Here is a 21,512-nt window from a genome sequence, read left to right on the forward strand (position 1 = left end):
GCGATGGTGGAATATGCGTTGTGCTTGCAAGTTTTCTCAATAGGACCCAAGTATAAATCCTACTAAGTTGCCTAGTAAGCCAGGGTCGAACACAGGGACTAAGGAAAATAGTACGCGATGGTAATTTTAGATCACTTTGCGGTAACAAATATATCAAGGTGTTGGTTGATTTGTTGTTTAAGGTATAAAAAGTTTGCGGCGGATTTGAGAAAAGAGTAATTATGTGACAGATACACTGAGTATGCGGAGGAACGGGTTGAGAAGATCTTTAGCTAGTGTTTCCCAATAATGCGTTCAAGCTATGCGATCATGCTACACTCATGCGACGTTAGTTCATTTTCCAATGCAAATGCGGTAGCTCCTAATTTTAGGACGCATGCAATGAATGCGATAATGTCTATAAAGCTTATTCCTAAGTCTCTACTTCTTGCCTATGCGATGACGAAAGATGCACACAAGGACAAGATGACCGCATACAATCATATCCTATCTCTAGGGTGCATGCGATGTGTTAATAGCAAACAGAACTTATTCCTAAGCTTCTATCTCTTCATTATGCATTTCTAATCTGACTCTCCCGAGCCAGATTCTAATCTGACTTTTCTAAGCCTAGATTCTATCCTTAGACTACCCTCTCGAGTATCTCTAATGGACAAATGACGCATACATAATACAAGATGATCACATAGAATGAAGATCCCAGGTTATGCTAGCTAAGTGCTTCTCAACCCATTCAACAGATTTAGCTACTCATGCGTAATGTAAAGAGAGTGGATAGATATAATGATGCAATTTTCATTTTATAATAGGTTCAGAGTACAAAATGACAATGGAAAATAAGGGTAGAGAGCCTGGTATCAATTCCTTGCTTCCCAAGGCAACACTATGTTATCTCTATTCTGCCTAAAAGATGTTCTTGCTTCCGCAAGAGTTGACCCTCTGTCTGATTTCGACGCTCCCCGGCACTCTTCCGAGTTCACTCGCTTCCGCTTTCTAAGTGAAAAAAAGCCTATGAACAAGGCTACTTCTATCTGTATGGTAAATTCTGTAAACTGAGCGAACTGAATGAACTCCTTCACTGAAGATGGCCTTCGGTATTTATAGAGCTTTAGGGTGAAGAACTCTTTTCTCTCATATGATTGCATTGATGGGATGGCATTAATTCTTTGTTTGATGCGCCGAATTTTTGTCACTAAAAAGTTTAGTGTACTTGCTACAGTAGGTCGTTAATGGATTGTCAACTTAATTCGGAATTGACCGTCATCAGGTTTCTGTCCCATCGTGATTTATTAAGCTTTCATCTAGATGCGCCCACCTTAATGCTTTGGCTCTATGCGGCCACCTTCTTAAGCAGATTTTCGCGAGCACAAACGATCGCATAGATTTATAGTCGCAATCTCTTAATACGCTCAGACGTTAATTTCTTTAGATCGCATTTCCGCCTCAGACATAAAAACTTTCACTACAATCCACTAAATTGGATGAATTTTTTTTTTCATTCCATATAGAATTTTGAGATCTACACGATGGCAAGTCACCGAAGGCGGCTTGCCCAACCTTACGCCCCAAAAACTGTCGTTTTGGCCAAGAAATTGCCTTACATAATCATATTTCCCAACATTTCATACCATTCAAGTTCGAAAAGAGAATACAAAATCTTCAATCAACATTTAAAATTCCATTCATCCTTCTTTTAAATCAATGTAGAATGATAACCAATTAAAAATTATTTTATTTAGTAACGACAATATTTCAGTTCATCCATCTTTAAATGCACATAAATGGTCACCCAGGCGGCTTGCCCAACCCTACGCCCCAAAAACTGTCATTTTGGCCAAGAATTTGCCTTACATAATCATATTTCCCAACATTTCATACCATTCAAGTTCGAAAAGAGAATACAAAATCCTCAATCAACATTTAAAATTCCATTCATCCTTCTTTTAAATCAATGTAGAATGATAACCAATTAAAAATTATTTTATTTAGTAACGACAATATTTCAGTTCATCCATCTTTAAATGCACATAAATGGTCACCCAACTTAGTACTACTCTTGCCCAACCACGCTTAACTGCAGAGTTCTGATGGGATCCGATGCATTAGTGCTGGTATGATCACACCCAACATGGAATGCATACAAATTCCATTTAAACCATGCGGGACACGTCACGCGGGCACGGGCACGAGCACGAACGGGGGCGGTTGCACGTCGTGGAGGCGGGAACGAAACAAAAAACTAAAATGGCAAAATTGAAAAGATTTTAGAAAATAGAAGAAGAAGAAGAAGAAATAATGACAAAAAGGGGTGCAACACAAGGACTTCCCAAGTGGTCACCCAACTTAGTACAACTCTCGGCCAAGCACGTTTAACTGCGGAGCTCTGATGGGATCTGATGCATTAGTGCTGGTATGATCGCACCCGACATGGAATGCGCACAAATTCCATTTAAGCCATGCGGGACGTGTCACGCGGGCTCGGGCACGAGCACGAGTGGGGACGGTTGCACGTCGTGGAGGCGGGAAGGGAACAAAAAAATAAAATGGTGAAATTGAAACGATTTTAGAAAAAAAGAAGAAGAAGAAGAAAAAGAAATAGTGACAAAAAGGGGTGCAACACGAGGACTTCCCAAGCGGTCACCGAACTTAGTACAACTCTCGGCCAAGCACGCTTAACTGCGGAGTTTTGATGGGATCCGATGCATTAGTGATGGTATGATCGCACCCAACATGGAATATACACAAATTCCATTTAAGCCATGCGGGACGCGTCACGCGGGCGCGGGTACGGGCACGAGTACGAGTGGGGGCGATTGTACATCGTGGAGGCGGGAAGGGAACAAAAATATAAAATGGCGAAATTGAAATGATTTAGAAAATAGAAGAAGAAGAAGAAGAAGAAGAAGAAGAAATAATGACAAAAAGGGGTGCAACACGAGGACTTCCCAAGTGTTCACCCAACTTAGTACAACTCTCGGCGAAGCACGCTTAACTGTGGAGTTCTGATGGGATCTGATACTTTAGTGCTGGTATGATCGCACCCGACATGAAGTGTACACAAATTCCATTTAAGTCATGCGGGACGCGTCACGCGGGCACGCTGAAGAGGTCGGAATGGCCATCGCGGCCCGCGCGGGCACGGGCACGAGCACGAGCGAGGGCGGTTCCATGTCGTGGAGGAGGGAAGGGAACAAAAAAATAAAATGGCGAAATTGAAACGATTTTAGAAAATAGAAGAAGAAGAAGAAGAAGAAGAAGAAGAAATAATGACAAAACGGGGTGCAACACGAGGACTTCCCAAGTGGTCACCCAACTTAGTACAACTCTCGGCCAAGCACGTTTAACTGCGGAGCTCTGACGGGATCTGATGCATTAGTGCTGGTATGATCGCACCGGACATGGAATGCGCACAAATTCCATTTAAGCCATGCGGGACGTGTCACGCGGGCTCGGGCACGAGCACGAGTGGGGACGATTGCACGTCGTGGAGGTGGGAAGGGAACAAAAAAATAAAATGGCGAAATTGAAACGATTTTAGAAAAAAGAAGAAGAAGAAGAAGAAGAAGAAGAAGAAAAAGAAATAATGATAAAAAAGGGAGCAACACGAGAACTTCCCAAGTGGTCACCCAACTTAGTACTACTCTCGCCCAAGCACGCTTAACTGCGGAGTTCTGATAGGATCCAATGCATTAGTGCTGGTATGATGGCACCAGATATGGAATGCGCATAAATTCTATTTAAGCCATGCGGAACACGTCACGCGGGCACGCTGAACCGATCGAAACGGAAATCGGGGCCCGCGTGGGCATGGGCACGAGCACGAGTGGAGGCGGTTGCAAGTCATGGAGGCGGGAAGGGAACAAAAAAATAAAATGGTGAAATTGAAACAATTTTAGAAAACAGAAGAAGAAGAAGAAGAAGAAGAATAAATAAGGACAAAAAGAGGTGCAACACGAGGACTTCCCAAGTGGTCACCCAACTTAGTACAACTCTCGGCCAAGCTCGCTTAACTGCAGAGTTCTGATGGGATCTGATGCATTAGTGCTGGTATGATAGCACCCGACATGGAATGCACACAAATTCCATTTAAGCCATGCAGGATGCGTCACGTAGGCACAGGCACGAGCACGAGTTGGGGGCGGTTGCACGTCGTGGAGGCAGGAAGGGAACAAAAAAATAAAATGGCGAAATTGAAACGATTTTAGAAAACAGAAGAAGAAGAAGAAGAATAAATAATGACAAAAAGGGGTGCAACACGAGGACTTCCCAAGTGGTCACCCAACTTAGTACTAGTCTCGCCCAAGCACGCTGAATTGTGGAGTTCTGATGGGATCCGGTGCATTAGTGCTGGTATGATCGCACCCGACATGGAATGCGCACAACTTCCATTTAAGCCATGCGGGACGCGTCACACGGGCACGCTGAACCGTTCAAAATGGCCATCGGGGACTGCGCGGTCTCGGGCACGAGCACGAGCGGGGGCAGTTGCACGTCGTGTAGGCGCGAAGGGAACAAAAAACTAAAATGGTGAAATTGAAACGATTTTTGAAAACAGAAGAAGAAGAGAAGAAATAATGACAAAAAGGGGTGCAACACGAGGACTTCCCAAGTGGTCACCCAACTTAGTACTTCACTCGCCAAGCATGCTTAACTGTGGAGTTTTGATAGGATCCGGTGCATTAGTGCTGGTATGATCACACTAAACATGAAATGGGCACAAATTTCATTTAGGCCATGCGAGACGTGTCACGTGGGGACACTGAACTAGTTGGAACGGCCATCGGGGCCCGCGCGGGCACGGGCACGAGCACGAACTGGGGCGGTTGAACGTCGTTGAGGCGCGTGAAGGGAACAAAAAAATAAAATGACGAAATTGAAACGATTTTAGAAAACAGAAGAAGAAGAAGAAGAAGAAGAAGAAATAATGACAAAAAAGGGTGCAACACGAGGACTTCTCAAGTGGTCACCAACTAAGTACTACTCTCGCCCAAGCACGCTTAACTGCGGAGTTCTGATGGGATCCGTTAGTGCTGGTATGATCGCTTCCGACATGGAATGCGCACAAATTCCATTTAAGCCATGCGGGATTCGTCGCACGGGCACGCTGAACCGGTCGGAACGGCCATTGCGGAGAAGAAGAAGAAGAAATAATGACAAAAAGGGGTACAACACGAGGACTTCCCATGTGGTCACCCAACTTAGTACTACTCTCGCCCAAGCACGCTTAATTGCAGAGTTTTGATGGGATCCGGTGCATTAGTACTGGTATGATCGCACCCAACATGGAATGTGCACAAATACCATTTAAGCCATGCAGGATGCGTCATGCGGGCACGCTGAACCGGTTGGAAGGGCCATCGAGGCCCCCGCGAGCATGGGCACGAGTACGAGCGGGGGCGATTGCACATCGTGGAGGCAGAAAGGGAACAAAAATATAAAATGGCGAAATTGAAACGATTTTAGAAAACAGAAGAAGAAGAAGAAGAAATAATTACAAAAAGAGGTGCAACACGAGGACTTCCCAAGTGGTCACCCAACTCAGTACTACTCTCGCCCTACACGCTTAACTGCGGAGTTTTGGTGGGATCCAGTGCATTAGTGCTGGTATGATCGCACCCGACATGGAATGTGCACAAATTCCATTTAAGCCATGCAGAACGCGTCATGCGAGCACGCTGAACCGGTCGGAATGGCCATCGGGGCCCGCGCGAGCGCGGGCACGAGTGGGGGCGGTTGCACGTCGTGGAGGCGGGAAGGGAACAAAAAAATAAAATGGCAAAATTTAAATGATTTTAGAAAACAGAAGAAGAAGAAATAATGACAAAAAGGGGTGCAACACGAGGACTTCCGAAGTGGTCACCCAACTTAGTACTACTCTCGCCCAAGCATGTTTAACTGCAGAGTTCTGATGGGATCCGGTGCATTAGTGCTGGTATGATCGCACCCGACATGGAATGCGCACAAATTCCATTTAAGCCATGCAAGACGCGTAACGCGGGCACGCTAAACTGGTTGGAACGGCCATCGGGGTTCGCCGGGCACAGGCACAAGCACGAGCGGAGACGGTTGCAAGTCGTGGAGGCGGGAAGGGAACAAAAAAATAAAATGGTGAATTTAAAACGATTTTAGAAAACAGAAGAAGAAGAAGAAGAAGAAGAAGTAGAAGAAGAAGAAGAAATAATGATAAAAAGGGGTGCAACACGAGAACTTCCCAAGTGGTCACCCAACTTAGTACTACTCCCGCCCAAGCACACTTAACTACAGAATTCTGATGGGATCTGATGCATTAGTGCTGGTATGATCGCACACGACATGGAATGCGCACAAATTCCATTTAAGCCATGCGGGACGGGTCATGCGGGCACGCTGAACCGATCAGAACGGCCATCGGGGCCTGCACGAGGGCGGTTGCACGTTGTGGAGGTAGGAAGTGAACAAAAAATATAAAATGGTGAAATTGAAACGATTTTAGAAAACAGAAGAAGAAGAAAAAGAAGAAGAAATAATGACAAAAAGGGGTGCTCTCGCTCTCTCCAACTTTCTCGCTCAAACTCTCGCTCTCTCCCACTTTGTCGCTCACAATCTAGCTCTTTCCACTCTCGCGCTCTCCAACTTTCTCGCTCTCTCCACTCTCGCTCTTCCTCACTTTCTCGCTCAAACTCTTGCTCAAACTGGTCTCTCCAATCTCATTCTTTCCAATCTCGCTCTCTCCCATGTCCTCTCTCATTTTCTCTCCAATCTCGCTCTCTCCATTTTTTCTCCAACTTTCTCTCCAATCTCGTTAGCTACTGTGAATATGGTTTATCTTCGTGCAACTTCCACACGAATTTTCCCAAATAATTTTCCATATTTTCCTCAGTTCTTCAATCCTTTCTTCACTATTCAAGATTTAAGTCTTCAAGGTTTTCTCTTATTTTTATCCTTTTAGGGTCCTCTCTACTGGTACTCTAAGATCAAATATGGTTATCATAACTATAATACCTAACCGTTATAGTTTACATTCACTCTTACTAATTGTTGATCCATAGAAGGTGACAATTATTACAGTTATTATGACAATTATAAAATTATTAGATTATTTACATAACATAGGATTTAACTTTCTCCTAATTAACCCCTTAATCACTTACTTAAGTAGAAAAATGGAGATCCGGGTTTCACAAGTACGTTGCCCTCCAAAGTGCCCTTCATATGGTGAATCGTGGCACTGTGACAATATGCATTGTTGAGCAGCATCTGGTACGCATAATCGAATGATTTGGTCTATACCTCTTTTATACAGATTCGGCTCATCCCAATAATAGTGTCTGCATTCATTCTTGAGCTTCTTCCGTTGATGGTAGGTGTAATCTTCAGGGAATTGTTTACAAACCAAGTAATTAATGATGTTCGCATACCAGGGAAATTCTTCTATGTAGAATAGCTGCTCATCTAGAAACATAACACTTACCTCAGATTCATTGCGTTCAACCTTAGGATTTTCCACGGGACAAGTGATTCGCAACTTGATTCTCTGTCCCCTTTCGATCAATTATTTCAATATCAAATTCTTGAAGGAAGAGAACCCATCTGATCAAACTTGCTTTGTGTCTTTCTTTGTCATCAAATATTTGATTGCCAAGTGATCAATATGAATGAGTACCATGGTTCCCAATAGATATGCCCAGAATTTTTCCAACGCAAAAATCACAGCCAAGAGTTCTTTTTCAGTGGTGGTATAATTAATTTGAGTAGGGTTCAGAGTTTTACTCACATATGCGATGGGGTGCAAAATAGTTTTCTTCTTTCGCGCTAATGCGGCTCCCATCGCATACCCACTTGCGTTGCACATGATTTCGAACGGCAGTGTCCAATTTGGCATAATGAAGATGAGCGCGGTAATCAGTGCATCTTTTAAAACTCGGAATGCGTTGAGGCAATTGTTGTTAAATTCAAACTGTCTGTCCGCCTCTAACAACGCACTCAGTGGTTGTGCAATCTTAGAAAAGTCTTTAACAAATCGTCTATAGAATCCAACATGCCCCAAGAAGTCATCATGCACCTCTGGAACGTGTTCGACACATTGCAAAGGCCAAATGGCATGTGGTGAAAAGTAAATGTCCCATATGGGCAGGTGAATGTGGTCTTGTCTTGGTCTTCAGAAGCTATCATGATTTGATTGTACCCGGCATATCCATCCAAGAAGCAGTAAAAATCATTCCCTGCTAGTCTGTCTAGCATTTGATCAATGAATAGCAGAGGGAAGTGATCTTTCTTTGTGGCCACATTCAATTTTCAGTAGTCCATACATATGCGCCATTTAGTGATGATTCTTTGCGGTATTAATTCATTGTTCTCATTGGGGACTATCGTCATTCCACCCTTCTTCGACACACATTGCACGGGGCTGACCCACGTGCTGTCTGTAATGGGATAGATAATGCCCGCATCCAGCCACTTGATAATCTCCTTTTTGACGACCTCCTTCATCGTAGGGTTAAATCTGCGTTGATTTTCAATAGTTGCTTTATGGTCGTCCTCCAGACGAATGTGGTGCATGCAGTACGCGGGGGTAATTCCTTTGATATCAGCAAGAGTCCAGCCAATTGCTCACTCATGTTTCTTGAGAATGCTTATCAACGCATTCTCTTGATCTGCGTTGAGCGTAGAGAAATTATCACCAGTAGCTTCTCATTCTGCCATAGAAATGCGTACTTCAAATGTGTTGGTAGGGTCTTTAGTTAAAGTGTTGGTGGTTTCACGAGGGAAGGTTGCGTTGTTATTCTTTCTTCTTTTGGCTCTTCTTCTTGCGTTGCGATCGTTCCTTCTTCTTTGTTTGTTTTTGCTACGATCGCATTGCAGGTAGCTACGGATGTGTTGGCATCCTCTTCTTCACACTCTTCATCAGACTTTTCTTCTTCAATCAAATTCAGGTCATCGTCAGAATCTTGTAGGTCTTCCTCATCCGGGAATTTCATGGCACGAATTATATTAAATTTGAGCTTCTGTCTGTTTATGCTCAAAGTGATTTCTCCCTTGTGCACATTAATTTGAGCACGACCCGTTGATAAGAAAGGTCGCCCCAGAATGATGGGCACATCTTTGTTGGCCTCATATGAGCGAGAAAATGGGAGAGAGCGAGATTGGAGAGAGCGAGACCAGTGAGAGAGTGGGAGAGAATGAGAGCAGCCTGAACACCTCATTCGAACGCCATGCCCATGCGATCGAAGGAACTCGCCTTTGCATTAAACGGCCGGGCAAGTATTTATGTGTTGAATTTGGCCACGTTCTTATAGATTATATATTGAAAACCCTAAATTGAATACAAACAAAGATTGAAGATGCAAGGGCAAACGTCAACCAAAATTAGGTGTCTTATTAAGAGAAATTCTTAAACCCTAAGAAATTGTGGTGGATGCGTATGGAAAGAACTACTTGAGCCAAAGTGAGGTAAGCTTGCGTTGATGAGGGGAGAAGTAACCACTTGGCCATGCAGCCAAGTAGGTGATGTCAACACCATAGGAGGTTTGGATGCCTATAAATAGAGCCTTTGGGATTTCATTTTCAAATCACAAATCATAAAATTCGTGAAAAGAGGGGGAGAGTAGAGTGCATTAGATAGTGAGGGTAGAGGAGAATGCATGAACTTGAGACAAAGAGATCTCCCAATATACTAGAGCGTTTGATGTAATTCTAAATCCATCTGAAAGATAAGAGAGTCTAGTTTTCATGGTGAGGCTTCTGGAGAAGAAGCTCTAAGGAATTGGGCTGGAGAATGAGAAAAATACAGAGGGGTCGAGCTATCGGGTAAGCTGGGCCAGTCTTGATATTTGGATGATTCCGGCTAAACCATGAAGCGTTATGAGCTAATATTTTATGGTAAAGTTCTTGAGACATTTTAGAATATTTTTGTAGAAGGAAGTATCTCAAAATAAGGTTTAGAACTATGAGTAATCTAAGCTGTAAGTTGGATCTGGATTCTAGGGGTAAAAAGGGAGCCCGAGGTAGAAAAGGGAACTATTAGAAAGGCTCCTAAGCAATTAAGTGAGTGTTATAGCTTTGATAATTAACACATAGTGTGAGTGTTATAGCTTTATAGTTTCGATATATCGTGAGTGTTATAGTTTTATAGTTTCGATATATTGTGAGTGTTAGGTTGCTTTGATAAATAAATGCTTAGTAGGAGTGTTATTATAGCTTGGATACGTACTGTGATTGTCATATAACTTTGATATATTATGAGTATCATATAACTTTGGTACGTATGCTGAATGTTATACAACTTTAGTATATAAATGCATATTATGATTATTTACTTAGCTTTATACTATGATATAGGATTATATGCATATGTAAATGCAAAATCCATGCTTTTGATGATAGGATGATATTGTTTTTGTGTGACTGTGGAAACTGAGATTATGCCCGGGATATAGTTAGCATGCTTAACAAAAGGTTCTTGGCGGGAAAAATAGTCGGCTTCGGTCGGCGGGAAATAATTGTCGGTGACGACCGGCGAGAAATATAGTCAAGTACCTAAGCATGACTAGTGGGATAAATAAAAATAGTCAGTGTGCACATTGGTGGGAATTGGGGTCATAGGAAGGTTTCCATAGATGATTGTATTGATTGATGATATGATATGCATGCCACGTATAGCATTTTGAAATAAAGATTAATCATCGCTTGAATAAATCCATGATCATGCATGGGTACACTGTGATTATTATTATGTGATCGATTTCCCAAAAATGATGATTTTCAAAGTGATTTCTATCTTAAAAGAACCACTCATTGAGCTTAGTAGCTCACACTCTTCAAAAAATTTTCTTAATCCCCCCCCAATTACACTTCTGGAGGGTTTTTACGGTTGTCATTGTAAACTTGTTGTTAAGTCCTTAAGTTGTATAAACGTTATATCACTGTCGTAATAAAAGATGGGCCTACTTAATCCGTTATAGTTTATCTCCTTGACTTAATCATTCTGCTGTGTATAAATTATAGTATGGTATCAGAGTTATTCCGCAAGAATCATTAGGTAGTAAGTGTCAGCTCAAGGGTTGATAACTGCTGCAGTCACATCCCTCTCCCAGGCTAAGAAGGTGGTCTGGGGGCGGTGTGTGACAATACTGTAGCCAAAGTTTTGCAAAGTGGATTCTGTTGGCCTTCATTATTTAAGGATGCTGCCGACTACGAAATGAAATGTGATCGGTGTCAATGCACAGACAACATTTCATGGAAGAACGTAATGCCAATGAATACTATCTTGGAGTTGGAACTATTTGACATATGGGGGATTGGTTTCATGGGACCATTCCCTCCTTCAAACGGTAAGCACTATATTTTATTAGCTGTCGACTATGTCTCCAAGTGGGTTGAGGCAATTGCATGCGCCACAAGTGATGCGGCGGTAGTCTCCCAGTTCCTCAAGAAAAATATTCACTCGTTTTGGCACTCCCCGTGCCATCATAAGTGATGAAGGATCACACTTTGTCAATCAAAATATCAAGGAGCTGCTGTGCAAGTACAATATCCTCCACAAAGTGGCCACCGCATACCATCCGCAAACGAATGGCCAAGCTGAAGTGTCCAATTGAGAAATTAAATTGACACTTGAAAAGGTAGTAAAGCTTTCACGAAAAGACTAGGCAACAAAGCTTGACGAGGCATTGTGGGGATACTAGACCACATTTAAAACACTCATTGGTATGTCCCCCTATGCGCTGGTATTTGGTAAGGCATGTCATTTGCCTTTGGAGCTAGAATATAAGGCATTGTGGGCAGTAAAGAAGCTGAATTTTGATCTGAAGAAGGCAGGGGAAGTGCGGAAAATGCAACTGGTCGAGCTAGAAGAATGGAGGAACAACGTATATGAAAATGCAAAGATTTACAAAGAGCGCACCAAGTGCTAGCATGATCAATGCATATGCAATAAGAACCTTCAAATCGAGCAAAAAGTCTTGCTTTTCAATTCACGTCTGCAACTCTTCCCGGGAAAGCTAAAGTCACGTTGGTTCGGATCGTTCATAATTCGACAAGTACTTCCGCATGGTGCGGTGGAATTATCAAATGACGACGGAACCAACACATTCTCAATGGACAGCGAGTAGAGGCATACCATGGAGAAGACTAACATTGTCAAGTCGACTCCATGGAACTAAGAGACTTCGAATGAAGAAGGAAGTAGGTGGTCCCTGCATTATCAAATGATCACAACTTATCAGGGACACAAGTTTTGGGAAATCTCAAGTCTTCAACTCTTTTCTCTACTACTCAAAATTTTCACTATCTTTTCAATTCTGATTTATCCTTACTTTACTATCACTATTGTTTTAAAAAAAAAAAAAAATTGCGATAACGATTTTTATTTTGTTTAAAATAATTTGACCCTCTCTTTGTTTTTCTTACAACGATCGAGGCGCTGGATTGTGGAAATGTTATGCGAAGCAACACTTATCTTATTACATCACCGTAACCCAACGAAGAGTGATTGTCACAAATATGGATGCGTCAATACAATGCGAGCGATAGTGCAAAATTTGGGGGTGTACTCTTCCTTAGCTCTATTTCCAATTTTGCGCTATCACATTATATTTTAGTTTTCAAAATTTTATCACCGCATCCTCTTTAATCACCGCAATCATTTGACATAGATAAATTTAGTGAGTTACCGCATTCTGTTTCTTATCCAAGTATGATTTCAATGATGATAAATATACTTCTATCTTTCGTATAAACTAGAGTCAACTTAGTCTTAAAATAGTCACCTCATGAAATATTTCTAGAAGTTAGGGGTTTGCTAGCTTTCTTTCAAACTCTCTTTACAAGCATTCTATAACCATCGCATGACCTATAACTTCTTTTGGCAATGAGGACATTGCCGCATTTTAAATTTGGGGGTGAGGTATTTATTTTCGACTTTGCTATCTTCTAAAACAAAAAAATGTTTATCTCCTGATGGTCATCTATATATTTCTCGTAGTGTCTTATTCGATGAAGTGTCTTTTCTATATGCATCATCATCCACTTCCCACACTTTAACCTCACATATCTCTGACGCAACGTCTATTTCTCTTATATTGTCTATTCTTGATTCAAACTCACATAACCATAATAGTAATTGATCTACTTTGTTCTAGTTTCTGCTAACTATGAGAATCCAAGTCTTATTAATGTGTATCCTTTAGACGCAGGTTCTTGTCACAACTTATAGGGTGCTACTACTGGTTTCTCTCTTTCTAACAATGATCTATCCCTTACACTCTCTACAGATGATGCATCTTCTTCTTTACATGTCGAGCATAATGAGAATATTGCTCATATGGCTTCTTCCCCTTCTATTGCTACTACACTTGTAGTATCAACACGTCCTATGATGATTAGAAGTAAATGTGTTATTTTCAAACCTAAAGTTTACCTTATTGATTATACTCAACATGAATCTTGTAATGTTAAGGAAGATCTCAAACACCCTCACTGGAAGAAAACCATGGAAGATGAGTATAATAATTTGTTGAGAAATAGGACCTGGATTTTAGTTCCTAATCCTATTGATAAAAAGATTGTTGGTTGTAGATGGGTGTTTAAAATTAAACAAAATTTGATGGCTCTATTTCTTGATACAAGGCTCGGTTAGTAGCCAAAGGATTTCATTAAACTCCTAATATTTATTGTATTGAGACATTTAGTCCTGTTGTTAAGCCTATCATTGTTCAAATTCTCTTAACCCTTGCTCTTATGAAAGGATGGACTAGCTTGATGTTAATAACACTCTTCTTCATGGCTATCTCCAAGAATCCGTTTACATGGAACAATGCCAAGGTTTTAGAGTCTTTGGTTCTCAACCCTTAGTTTTTCATCTAAAGAAAGCTTTTTATGGCTTGAAACAAGCCCCTATGCCAGGTAGGAGTGGTTGAGTTCATGCTTACATTGTCTTGGGTTTCAGACTTTCCAAGCTGACTGTGACACCCTTTTCCCATATTTTCCACTAATCCAAGAAGAGATGTGACGACAACAATTGCCTATTTGAAAACTATTGTCCTACTAACTCTTGCAACATGTTTCCTATGCACCTGCTAGCTTGATAGACAGTGCAAAACTTGTACCAGATACGTTCTACATTTATAACTACTTAACATCACAAGTGTCAACATTCAACATTCACAATGATTTACATAAACAGTCATATCGGGAACATACATTAGTATACACAATCTTAAACTCAAGCCTCTACCTTGACCCCGTTAACATGTACATATACAATCAGGGTTCTAAGAACTTAATGGACCACCTATGCTTCAACTCTTTAGGAAGATCCTGTTAACTACTAACTGACAGATCTACTCGGCTCCGGGATGTTGACAACTACCTGAAAAAAAACATTTAAAGAAAGCATGAGCTTAAATATGCTCAGTGAGTGACTATCGTGAAAAACATTTGAGATTCATAAATATCATAATTGAATGTTATCTTATAAAAGATCTTCATGTTCTCAATCAGGTTTTGAAAATAAAACTAAAAACATGGAATCGTATTAACTGAAAATCCCTGAAATAAAGTTCATCATTATCATGCTATAAAATACCACTACTTCATTGTCAGAACATGAGGGATAGCTCTTTTCCTTAATTCCTAATATTTTCGCCTATGATGGAGTGAGAGCTTGCTCAATCACCTCCCAGTCTGAGTTGAGAGAAAGCCCTTTTGCTCGATCTCACCAACCTCAATAACATGGTCATACGTGCATGTAGAGCTGAACTGGGTCCTGATCACCTTACTGAAGGAAATCAGACATGATAAGGATTTCATTGAGCAGTGGAATGATCGTTCCAAATTCCATTCGTATTTGAGCATATACAATTACAATCAAGAAACAAAAACTAAGCAGTTATGCACAATACAAAATTACAACATGCTTAACAAAGATCAAGGGAAAGATTTTACATAACTTTGAAGACTCATCTTCAAACACCCTCGATCACGAACGCTCGGACAATCTCCAAGTCTGCAACACATGAACGCTCGAACACAACAACTGCAACAAAGCACGATCAATCAACAACCACCACACGAACACCACAAACTCAACGAACGGCCTCCAAAACCTTGACTTATGTCGAGTTGAGTATGACACCACAACAATGGCCACCTTGATATTCTCGGTGTGAGAATCTAGAAGCGTGGGCTTTGTGTGGACTTGGTTAGAGAAACAGACCAAAGGAAACACAATCGTGTAAATGATTGAGCAAGTGGGAGATGACAGAAGTCTATCGTATATACGATGCCCAATCGTTTAACGAATGCTCTGCAATCGTTTAGCAAAAGCTCCACAATCGTTTAGCAAAAGGCTAGCTGAGTAAACTATCATGTATAGTGTCACTCCACGATCGTTTAGCTAAAGGCTAGTTGAGTGAACTATTGTGTAGTATCACTCTACGATCGTTTAGTCTCTCTTCAGCTATCGTTTAGTGAATCTAATCCACTTGACAGTGATTTCGTGAGTTTCCTCCGAGACTAGAAATCTTAATTCAACAACTTTAACAGAGGTACTAAATTTAGGAAAACATGTTTTCTTTTATCTCACAGTTATCATTAAACCACCAATAACCTCCCACTCAATTGATTATTAGAGAAAAAGATATAATTATCCAGTAATTATGATTATTAAAAATATATATGATAACCAACTTACCGTATTGTATTTATAACCTATAGTTTTAATATTTCATCTCATGAAACATATAAACCATAGTTCTTTTTCTATTTTATGGTACTTAATATAAATCTCACTTACATTAATCATTCACTTAAGGTATCTCATACCTCACACTAATCATATCATATATAATCGAATTTCCTCTTTTCTATTTGAACATTTCAAATCAACACTAAAAACTAATTTTCAACTCGAATCCATTGAGCTACCAAGGGGACTTTATGGACCTGTAGATCGAATTTCCAATGGTACATGAATAACTGACTAAACTCTTTAGTCACGGGATCCACCATCCGTTAACTGCCAGGCACTCTACTAAAGACTGACAGTTAAACTCTTCTTACCATAGATATATTATGTGTCCATATCAACCAATCAACAGTGTGATAACCCTTCACAGATCGCTCGTAAGTATAGGGTGCCAATAATCGTTATGCCCCTGTAGTAACATCTAAATCCTTAAGTATCACTAATCCCTCTAATAAACATGAGTCGTAGTCCTACTATGACTGAGTCCTCTCTTCCAAAGAGAAGTTCTGGCCACTAGGTTCAAGACTTAAAATCAGCCCTTAAGGGAGCAATCTATCTACTTAACCCTGCTTCGGGGAAGGAGTGAATTCGATCTTGTGTAACTGAGTTCCCAGCTCCCAAATCAGACAAATCCTCAAAAAGGTAGCCATATTGAGTTAGAAATCTGACCACTCTCACCCATACTAATCAAAGGACCGCCCTCAAAGGCAGGAGTTCACAAAACACTCAAGATTGAGGTCATGTCATCTATGGTCGTTTAGGTGAGATGTAAGTCTCTAGTATCAACGGCGTTATATATAGAGACTAGTTATCTCGTGGTCCGATCTTATACAAGCTCTTTGTATAGGACACCCTCGCCCGCATGTCTCCACATGAATGGTCAGGATCTATCATCTGTAGCAGTTCAGAACACTTACAAAACTCTACAAAGCGGGTCGTATCAGTAGTGTCACAAGGATCAGGCATCCCTCCTTAATCCTTATACTAGAGACCTAGTTAGGTTATCACTTAAGGCATGATCTACTTATATATCTCATATACATGCTTAAGTTTACATACAATAACTATGGAGCTTTGTTTATTGGATATGAGTAAATACCAAATAAAATAACTCTTATTTTATTCATAACAATGTGTATAGATTACAAACTACGAGACTTCGGGAGAATTAGGACACCAATCCCAACACTTACCATACCTTTGGTGTCAAGAATCTCGAGCATAACTGAAATATGGGTACCTTACCATACTTTGGTACCAACATTGTAGTAGGGTTCATACAAGGCACAAAATTTTTATGAATATAACAGAACGTATATATGTTTAAACATTCCTCATAATTTCATATTATCACATGGTGCCTTGTAATTAAAAAAAAAATAAACATGCCTATAAAAATCCTTTATTGAAATCATCATGCTTCATACATAAATATAAACATACCAAAAATGCATGCTAAATTCATATTTTAAAACTCATTCTTTGAAGTCATAGATCATGTAATCAACACATGAGTAAGCATGCGTAAGAACTTGCTTGATAAAACTTTATCATGCTATAATATGGCATAGGTTTACTAGATAAACGCATGCTAAGTTCATAACTCATTTTATCATTAAAAACATGGATCATGCGATCAACATTCTTTTAAAAGCATGTGTCAATTAAAACATGATATGAAAAATGCATTTAGAATGCCTATACATTTAAACTATTCATGAAATTGTCTTTGAAAAACATTCATTAAAATTAGTCACCCACTGTCTTAAGCTACTCATACAAGGGGTTGTAAGCCTCACCTACTTGTGTCTGCCCTATAATAAGAATAGGTCCCTAGATTAGTATCATTAACTCTCTTTTGAGCTTAACATAACACGTATCTTAACATTATCACATGCATAATCTCACCACTTCATGACTGAGCTCATTGCATATCTTATACATAGCCTTTTTACCTTTCACTTGGCTTAGGTCCAACCACCTTCTCTATCAATTGCACAAATTCATGCGGACATCTATGCGTCTATGCGATAATCGAACCTTGTGACATTGCGACGTTGAAAAGTAGACCGCAAGGGGCGTTGCCAAGTTCTACCGAGCTTCCACGCAACCCAGGAGGATCAAGTAAGGAGCAATGTCAGGTTGTGACATTGTGAAGTGGAAAGACTATGGAGGGAAAAAAGAAGGATTAGAGTAGAACAACTTCCATCGCAACCGAGCCCGAGATTGCGATAACGAAAGAAGAAGAAAGAGAAAATGAAGCAGTGGAATCTGAGGTTGCGTCAACCTCAAAGTCAAATGAAATGGGAACCATGAAAGTCCAGTTACCACCTTTCCCTCAGAGGCTAAGAAAGAAGAAAAACAAAGAGGTACAGTACCAACGCTTCTTATCGATGTTAAAGCAATTACATGTTAACCTTCCTTTCAATGAAGCGATTGAGGAAATGTCTACCTATGCCAAGTTTCTGAAGGACATGGTAACTAAGAAAAGAGGCATTGAAAAATTTGCCACAGTCGCATTAATGCAAAGTTCCAAATCCATTATCCCACCGAAGATGAGCGATCCTGGGAGCTTCACTATTCCTTGCTCCATAGGAGGACTCTATATTGGGCAAGCCTTGTGTGACTTGGGGGCCAACATAAATTTGATGTCACTGTCAATCTTTAGATAATTAAATGTGGGGCAATTTGTGCCCACATCAGTTACTCTCCAATTGGCTGACAAATCTCTGGTTCATCTAGAAGGTAAGGTGAAGGATGTGTTGATCACGATTGATAAATTTATTTTGCTAGCTGATTTCATCATTCTAGACTATGAGGTCGACAAAGATGTGCCCATCATTTTGGGGCGATCTTTCTTATCAACGAGTTGGGCTCAAATTGATGTGCACAAGAGAGAAATCACTTTAAGCAGAAATGGACAAAAGCTCAAATTTAACATAATTCATGCCATGAAATTCCCGGATGAGGAAGACCTACAAGATTCTGACAATGACCTGAATTTGATTGAAGAAGAAAAGTCTGATGAAGAGTGTGAAGAAGAAGATGCCAATGCATCCGTAGCTGCCTGTAATGCGATCGTAGAAAAAACAAACAAAGAAGAAGAAATGATCGCAATGCAAGAAGAAGAGCCAAAAGAAGAAAGAAAAACAACGCAACCTTCCCTCGTGGAACCACCAACACTTGAACTAAAGACCCTACCAACACATTTGAAGTACGCATTTCTAGGGCAGAATGAGAAGCTGCCAGTGATAATTTCCTCTGCGCTCAACGAAGATCAAGAGAATGCGTTGATGAGCATTCTCAAGAAACATGAGTGAGCAATTGGCTGGACGCTCACTGACATCAGAGGAATTAGCCCCGCATACTACATGCACCACATTTGTCTTGAGGACGAACACAAAACAACTATTGAAAATCAATGCATACTTAACCCTACGATGAAAGAAGTCATCAAGAAGAAGATTATCAAATGGTTGGATGCGGGCATTATCTATCCCATCACAGATAGCACGTGGGTCTGCCCCGTGCAATGTGTGCTGAAAAGGGGCAGAATGACGGTAGTCCCAAATGAGAACAATGAATTAATACCGCAAAGAACCATCACTGGATGGCGCATATGTATGGACTACTGCAAATTGAATGCGGCCACAAAGAAAGATCACTTCCCTCTACCATTCATTGATCAAATGCTAGACAGACTAGCAGGGAATGATTTTTACTGCTTCTTGGATGGATATGCTGGGTACAATCAAATCATGATAGCTCCTGAAAACCAAGACAAGACCACATTCACCTGCCCATATGGGACATTTGTTTTTTGCCGCATGCCATTTGGCCTCTGCAATGCATCGAGCATATTCCAGAGGTGTATGGTGGCGATCTTTTCAGATTTTCTCGAGGTCCCAGTGGAAATATTTATGGATGACTTCTCCATTTATGGGAACACTTATGAAGTCTGCCTAGATAATTTGGAGAAGATTATGAAAAGATGTGAAGAGACGAACCTGGTGCTCAACTAGGAAAAATGTCACTTCACGGTGAAAGAGGGTATAGTGTTGGGACACAGGGTCTCCCCAGAAAGGTTGGAGGTGGACAAAGCAAAGATTGAAGCAATTGAAAAACTCCACCTCCAACCAGCATGAAGGCTGTGTGAAGCTTCTTGGGGCACACTGGATTCTATAGACGATTTGTTAAGGACTTTTCTAAAATAGCACGACCACTGACTGCGTTGTTAGAGGCGGACAGGAAATTTGAGTTTGAAACCAATTGCCTCAACGCATTCAGAGTATTAAAAGATGTGTTGATTACCGCGCCCATACTAATTGCGCTAGACTGGATAACGCCATTTGAAATCATATGCGACGCAAGCAGGTATGCGATGGGGGCTGCATTAGCGCAAAAGAAGAAAACTATTTTGCACCCCATCGCATATGCGAGTAATACTCTAAACCCTACTCAAATAAATTAAACCACCACTGAAAAAGCACTCCTGGCTGTGATTTTTGCATTGGAGAAATTCAGGGCATATCTGTTGGGAATAAAGGTACTCATTCACACTGGTCACTCGGCAATCAAATATTTAATGACAAAGAAGGATGCAAAACCGAGGTTGATCAAATGGGTTCACCTCCTTCAAGAATTTGATATTGAAATAATTGATCGGAAGGGGATAGAGAATCAAGTTATTGATCACTTGTCCAGATTGGAAAATCCTGAGGTTGACGGCAATGAATCTGAGGTGAGTGTCATGTTCCCGGATGAGTAGCTATTCCACATAGAAGAATTTCCCTAGTATGAGGACATCGTTAATTATTTGGTTTGTGAACAATTCCCTGAAGAATACACCTACCATCAACAGAGGAATCTCAAGCATGAATGTAAACACTATTATTGGGATGAGCCGAATCTGTATAGAAGAGGTGCAGACCAAATCATTCAATTATGCGTACCAAATGCTGCTCAACAACGCATATTGTCACAGTGCCACGATTCGCCATATGGAGGGCACTTTGGAGGGCAACGCACTGCAGCTAAAGTTTTGCAAAGTGGATTCTTTTGGCCTTCATTATTTAAGGATGCTGCTGACTACACAATGAAATGTGATCGATGTCAACGCACCTACAACATTTCATGGAAGAACGCAATGCCAATGAACAGTATCTTGGAGCTGGAATTATTTGACGTCTGGGGGATTGATTTCATGGGACCATTCCCTCCTTCGCATGGCAAGCATTATATCTTATTGGTCGTCGATTACGTTTCCAAGTGGGTAGAGGAATTGCATGCGCCACAAGTGATGCGGTGGTAGTCTCCCAGTTCCTCAAAAAAAAAAATATTTTCACTCATTTTGGCACTCCTCGTGCCATCATAAGTGATGAAGAATCACACTTTGTCAATCACAATATAAAGGTGGTGCTGCATAAATACAATATCCTCCACAAGGTGGCCATCGCATACCATCCACAAACAAATGGGTAGGCTGAAGTGTCCAATCGTGAAATTAAATTGATACTTGAGAAGGTGGTAAAACCTTCGCGGAAAGATTGGGCGATGAAGCTTGATGATGCGTTGTGGGCATACCAGACCGCATTTAAAACACCTATAGGTATGTCCCCGTATGCGTTGGTATTTGGCAAGGCGTGTCATTTGTCTTTGGAGCTGGAGTATAAAGCATTATGGGCAGTCAAGAAACTGAATTTTGATTTGAAGAAAGCAGGGGAAGCGCGAAAACTGTAGCTGGTCGAGCTATAAGAATGGAGGGTCAATGCATATGAGAATGCGAATA

At 40.8% G+C, this 21,512-nt stretch overlaps 2 non-coding genes and 11 pseudogenes across 2 annotated transcripts; all 13 read right to left on the minus strand.

The window, feature by feature from the left end:
- Positions 1 to 2,305: 2,305 nt before the first annotated feature.
- On the minus strand, positions 2,306 to 2,424 carry LOC120069620 (5S ribosomal RNA; annotated as a pseudogene).
- Positions 2,425 to 2,608: 184 nt separating this feature from the next.
- Positions 2,609 to 2,727, minus strand: LOC120069623 (5S ribosomal RNA; annotated as a pseudogene).
- Positions 2,728 to 2,924: 197 nt separating this feature from the next.
- On the minus strand, positions 2,925 to 3,043 carry LOC120069617 (5S ribosomal RNA; annotated as a pseudogene).
- A 233-nt stretch (positions 3,044 to 3,276) lies between these two features.
- Positions 3,277 to 3,395, minus strand: LOC120069618 (5S ribosomal RNA; annotated as a pseudogene).
- Positions 3,396 to 3,593: 198 nt separating this feature from the next.
- LOC120069629 (5S ribosomal RNA) lies at positions 3,594 to 3,712 on the minus strand (annotated as a pseudogene).
- A 230-nt stretch (positions 3,713 to 3,942) lies between these two features.
- Positions 3,943 to 4,061, minus strand: LOC120069616 (5S ribosomal RNA; annotated as a pseudogene).
- A 184-nt stretch (positions 4,062 to 4,245) lies between these two features.
- Positions 4,246 to 4,364, minus strand: LOC120069627 (5S ribosomal RNA; annotated as a pseudogene).
- Positions 4,365 to 4,584: 220 nt separating this feature from the next.
- LOC120069622 (5S ribosomal RNA) lies at positions 4,585 to 4,702 on the minus strand (annotated as a pseudogene).
- A 232-nt stretch (positions 4,703 to 4,934) lies between these two features.
- LOC120069621 (5S ribosomal RNA) lies at positions 4,935 to 5,047 on the minus strand (annotated as a pseudogene).
- A 113-nt stretch (positions 5,048 to 5,160) lies between these two features.
- LOC120069628 (5S ribosomal RNA) lies at positions 5,161 to 5,279 on the minus strand (annotated as a pseudogene).
- A 221-nt stretch (positions 5,280 to 5,500) lies between these two features.
- Positions 5,501 to 5,618, minus strand: LOC120069619 (5S ribosomal RNA; annotated as a pseudogene).
- A 209-nt stretch (positions 5,619 to 5,827) lies between these two features.
- Positions 5,828 to 5,946, minus strand: LOC120069615 (5S ribosomal RNA). Its single transcript, XR_005479600.1, has one exon. It is a non-coding gene; the product is annotated as a 5S ribosomal RNA (ribosomal RNA).
- A 244-nt stretch (positions 5,947 to 6,190) lies between these two features.
- LOC120069625 (5S ribosomal RNA) lies at positions 6,191 to 6,309 on the minus strand. Its single transcript, XR_005479606.1, has one exon. It is a non-coding gene; the product is annotated as a 5S ribosomal RNA (ribosomal RNA).
- Between the last annotated feature and the right edge of the window lie 15,203 nt (positions 6,310 to 21,512).

The sequence above is a fragment of the Benincasa hispida genome, chromosome 2 (assembly GCF_027475165.1).
Source record: "Benincasa hispida cultivar pf3 chromosome 2, pf3_genome.v1.1, whole genome shotgun sequence".
Classification (NCBI taxonomy): Eukaryota; Viridiplantae; Streptophyta; class Magnoliopsida; order Cucurbitales; family Cucurbitaceae; genus Benincasa; species Benincasa hispida.